The sequence below is a fragment of the Hyalella azteca genome, unplaced genomic scaffold, assembly GCF_000764305.2.
Source record: "Hyalella azteca isolate HAZT.00-mixed unplaced genomic scaffold, Hazt_2.0.2 contig3818, whole genome shotgun sequence".
NCBI classification, from domain to species: Eukaryota; Metazoa; Arthropoda; class Malacostraca; order Amphipoda; family Hyalellidae; genus Hyalella; species Hyalella azteca.
In genome coordinates, this window is record NW_025934052.1 from 26458 (window position 1) to 32457 (window position 6000).

Here is a 6000-nt window from a genome sequence, read left to right on the forward strand (position 1 = left end):
ACTTTCTGGTACAAAAGCGGTAGTTTTATGGTGAAAAAAGTTTGCGGCAGCGCAATGCAATTTTAATTATTAATATTACTTTATTGTGCTGGGACTGTGAGTAATGGTATTAAAAATATAAATAATGATAATGAGATTATAGGAATACCGGTATTAGGGCCAACGGGATCAGAGATACCGGTATTAGGGACTACGGGATCAGAGATACCGGTATTAGGGACTACGGCGTTAGAAATACCGGTATTAGGGCCAACGGCATTAGAAATACCGGAACAAAAAATGAAAGCACAGAACGGGTAAGCGGATTTATTGAAGACGTTTATACTGAAGAAATAATTGAATGATGTATAACTTTTGGATGGAGTCAATCATATCGTCTAAATTGAGGAGGTTTGAAAATAAGAAGATAATCTAAGAGATCGCTTAAATGAAGAAAAAGAAACAAGAATTATCCTGTATGTAGCATTCAAGTTCCAGACAAATGCGCTGGTGGAAAATGAAAGTGACGTCAGCTTGTACGTCGTCAGAATAAATATACGCATTAATTAATATATTAATTAATTAATATACGCATTAATTGTTACGAACGACGAGCACGCCGCGGTCTTATTATTTACCTGCCATACATAAGTCACATATTAATATGAACAAATTTTTTCTTTGTGTATAACATGCATGTAATCTCCGAGACAATTATAATGCCTACCCGAAATAATATCTGAAATGAATATAGCCCAAAACAGACAAATTGCCTAAATATCTTCGTGATTTGCCTAAATTTCTAATTAATATTGCCTAAATACATGTATAGGCTCATGTTGGAGCCACACTTAAACCTTTGAAATAATTTCTATTATTGGATTAAAGGTTAAAATAATTAATGGCGGCCTCCTTAAATTCGCCGATAATTTCCAACATACATAAGATGCCAGGAGTAGACCAGGTCATGGTTGTATTATAGGCGGCCGAATGCTGGCCACCGGCGATTGTGGCATGATTGTCATGGCGGGCTTAAGGCAGAGTGGCGCAATTTGAGGAAATCATGCCAGGCTGTGCCATAGACTGCCATTACTTGACCAATTACAGCGTCATAAAACCGGCTCACGATATACGCGCTTGGCAATCTTGTCAAGGCAGACCATTCCTGCCAAGCGCCACACTGTGTAGACCATACCTGCCAAGCACTTGGCAATCTTGTCAATTAGGTCTCGCAACAAGAACAAAACAGGAGAATCAGCTATACTTCGCCCTATCTATAGCAAGCAGGTTTCACAGTCGATNTAAGCGCCAACCTGTGTAGACCACACCTGCCAAGCGCTAACCCGTGTAGACCATACCTTCTAAGCGCCAACCTGTGTAGACCACACCTGCCAAGCGCCAATTAACCTGTGTAGATCATATACGTACCTGCCAAGCGCTAACCTGTGCAGACCATTTACCTGCCAAGCGCCAGCCTTTGCAGACCATATCTGCCAAGCGCCAACCTGTGTGGACCATATACCTGCCAAGCGCCAACCTGTGTAGACCACACCTGCCAAGGGCCAACCTGTGCAGACCATACCTGTCAAGCGCCAATCTGTGTGGACAATGCATGCCAAGCGCTTGGCAATCTTGTCAAAGCAGACCATACCTGCCAAATGCCATGCAACGTAGACCATACCTGCCAAGCACTTGGCAATCTTGTCAATTAGATCTCGCAAGAAGAACAAAACAGGAGAATCAGCTATACTTCTCCCTATCTATAGCAAGCAGGTTTTTCAGTCGATTTATAAATAAAATGCAGTTTTTTTGCATGCATTTATGGCTTTATGTGGAGGTGAGATATTAGTTCGAGATTTAGAAGAAGAAGGAATTTTTACAAGAAGGGATTCTATAAAAGAAGACGGAATTTTTATAAGAAGGGATTTTATAAGAGAAAAATGAATTTTTATAAGAAGGGATTTTTATAAAAGAGAAAGGAATTTTTACAAAAAGGGATTTTATAAGAGAAGAAGAAATTATTGGAGACTCAGTACACTGCTGAAGTTGCCTACAGAACGATTACTGCAATGGCTAATCATGGTGCATTTTTAGCGCATTTTATCATTTGTGGGAAAAATGCGCTATTTTGCTCGCCATGTCCGTCCGTCCGTCTGTCCGTCTGTCTGTCTGTACGTCCGTCCGTCCGTCTGTCCGTCCGTGACTTCACGTTTTCGTCGACGAGAAAATGCCCTCTCTGTCACTCACTGCAGTGAGTACTGAGTTATATTTTTTTTGTAATTTGCAAAATGGGAATAAATAACCAGAGAAATGTGCACATCAATAAGGAAAAATATTATAAAAAAATATTTAGTTATACTTTTTGCCTATAAACAGAAACATCGTGCGTACAGGAGATGAAAAAAAATGTTATAGTTGCCTATAATTATTATATATTTTCGAATAAAACACAAGAATTAGCGCGCATGGAAATCATGAAAAAAAACAACGGGAAAGTTTTTCTTTCATTATTTCATTAATTGAGAAAGCAAAGAATTCATGCGCTTGAATGAAAAAAAATTCAAAATATAATATAATATGATATAAAATAATACAAAATATACAGGAATTTCAATACCTAGTTTTTTAATGAACTCAATTGAATATAACTAAGACTAAAAACATATTATTCAATCATAAGTTAGTAACGCATAAAAAATAAATATTTTATTAAATCATATGCTGGGTAAAACTGGATAAAAATATCCACATGTTGCCGAATTATATATGCTAGGTAAAGTTTGTTATCAATAGAAAAATTTTAATAATTTTCATGCTTGCTTAAGCTCGATAAAAATATACATAGCTTTTTTATTATATGCTTCATTGAGATACATAAGGAGACACATCAATTAATTAATTAATTAATTATTTTAGAAATAATTTATTTATTCCTATGCACCACGCCCGTAAAGTGGTGAAAATTCGATGGTATTGCATATGCCAAGCACTTGGCAATCTTGTCAATTAGGTCTCGCAACAAGAACAAAACAGGAGAATCAGCTATACTTCGCCCTATCTATAGCAAGCAGGTTTCACAGTCGATCTATAAATAAAATACAATTTTTAAATTTTTTTGCCTGCATTCCATGGCTTTATGTGGAGGTGAGATATTAGTTCGAGATTTAGAAGAAGAAGGGATTTTTACAAGAAGGGATTTTATAAAAGAAGAAGGAATTTTTATAAGAAATCATTTTATAAGAGAAGAAGGAATTTTTACATGAAGGGATTTTATGAGATAAGAAGGTATTTTTTTACAAACACAAGAATAAATGCGCATGAAAATGACGAAAAAAAACAGGAAAGTTTTTCTTCGATTCTATCATTGACCGAGAAAACAAAGAATTCATGCGCTTGAATGAAAAAAAATTCAACGCTTTCATGCGCTTGAATGAAAAATTCCATGCTTTCCCTTGAGTCATTCGAGTCATGAATAAAAAAAAATTCAGAATACATGCACATGGCAAATAAAAATGAAGTAGAACTTTTTTTCAGGTTATTCTAATTATTGATGAAACAAAGAATTAATAATATAAATTATTATTATTATTGACGTAGAAAATGAACACCAAAGTCTCGCTCTGGGATGGAAAGCTGCGTGCATTTCACTGATATCTCACATGACACAAATATCAGAGTTCATCTCGCAGAGAAAAATTGTAGGCTGTCCCACGTGCTATGAAAATGAAGTAGGCCTTACGAGATTAAGATCAAGAACCTAACTTTGATTACAGTGTCTCGGCAAGCGTCCATAAAAACCATCGCATTTAATAGAGCATATATGGCAATAAAGTTTAACATCGTGATGCGTGAATAAATTACGTGAATATTTCGATAAATGTGACAAATAGAAAAGTTTTGCAGGAATCTTGTAGTTTTTCTAGTAGTTTAGAGTAATAATATAACTATATAACTTTTTAATTAATTAGAGTTATAAATATAATTGAAGTCGATGAAATGATTGGGACTCTGTGTATATACATGACTGTAATTAAGTTGTAATTTTTAAATTGAAATTTTGGTGTTATGTGCGATATAAAGTCTGTAAATGAAGCTCATTGCGTAGTGCACGAAGTTTGTATTGAAGAAGAAGCTGTGGGAAATATTCAAATTGTGCGGCATAATATTAAACGAATATTTGCATTGGAATAAAACGCGGGAAGTGAAAATGCATTCACGAATACCTATATAAGCTACATATAAGTGCATCAAAGTGGAGCTTGGTTCATGTAGGATCATACATTGGTTCATTCAAATTAAGGTTCCTTCATTGAATCATCTACTGGATCGTTCACTGGTTCATTCATAGTATAGTTCACTGGTTCATTCACTGGTTCGCTCACTTCTTCATTCACTGGTTCATTCTCAGTTTAATTCATTGGTTCCTTCCCTGGTTCATTACTGGTTCGTTCACTGGTTCGTTCACTGGTTCGTTCACTGGTTTATTCACAGTTTAATTCACTGATTCCTTCCATGGTTTATTTACTGGTTCGTTCACTGGTTCATTCAATATAGTTCATTCACAGTTCAATTCACTGGATCTATCAGAGTTTAACTCACTGGTTCATTCATTAAAACATTTGTGCCACAAAACCTGATGCAATGCAATCAAAAAGACTCGTTCTTTATACTGTAAAAATTTTACAGACAAAATTTCATGGGTTAAAAACACATTTGAAATTCAATAATCTGTTTTAAGTTCATTTGAAGGTACCGTAATATTCTTGAATGTGTGTTTTTCGTTAAACACATAAAATAAACAAGTTTTGAGATATGTACATTTTATCCCTAGTAATATCGTATATTTTAAGAAGTTTGGCACAATTCTGTAAACATCGTACATCTTTAAGCTTAATGAGAACGGTCTTAAAAACTACATGTCTCAATAAACAAAAAGTTTACTTCATGCGCATTTAAATCAAGGGTATTAATCAACAGAAGAAATGTAAATCAATTCGACATAATTAAGTTGCATCCAACTTTTCGTGTTGCACTAACGTATGCATACACTTAATGCAATGTATTGCATACAATGTTTATGCAATTCCTCTCTTCCGTACATTTGCGTTTAGACAACTTCAAACATTTCAAGTTTTCTCTATGATTTGAAAATAATAATGTCCAAATTTTGTTATACGAACATTATTAGTATTGTTATGATTAAGACGATTCAGTTGGGAAAGGTTATTGAATTCTCCGGAAGTGTATTTTTTATTCTTTTATTAAAACTGAACATTTGACTTTTTATTTGTTAAAAATTACGCAGTTCACGTAGTGAGCTACAAAATAGTATCAAATTATCAGTAAAATTGATTCATGCCGTCATTCAAAAGAATAAATTTACATGTACATGAAAACTATGTCGCAATACCATTGATTAATTCAATGCGTGAATATCACTGCCGAGGATCGAAAACATCATCAGATGTGGCATGCCCTGTTGATCAATTCAATACGCGATTATTATTTCTGAAGATCTATAACATCAACCGATGTGGCATGCCCTGTTGATTAATTCAATACGCGATTATATTTGCCGAGGATCGAGAACAGATAGCGCAAAAAAGAGCCAATGAACACAGTTGTTTGGACGGACTTCCGTTAATATATGAAGTTAAGATCGATCCCATCACTGCCGGTGAATTTTCTGCTATCACAAAAACTCCAGTGCTAAGTTAGGCGCACAAGCGCTAAGTTTAGCGCATCGACGAAAACAGTCACTATTAAAAGAAATAAATTGAGGGTAAAATTTACCACTTAAACATTTTCATGCATGGCTTGCAAACATTATCGTCATTTAAATTTGTTTTTTTTGGCGCAGAGTGAAGCATTTTTTAACGTAAACTGAATATTGCTTGAGACAAAATTTACCACTTGAACATATTCACGCTTGGCTTGTAAACGTTATCGTCATTTAAATTTGTTTTTTACGCAGAGTGAAGCATTTTTTAACGTAAACTGAACATCGCTGGAGCCATCAAC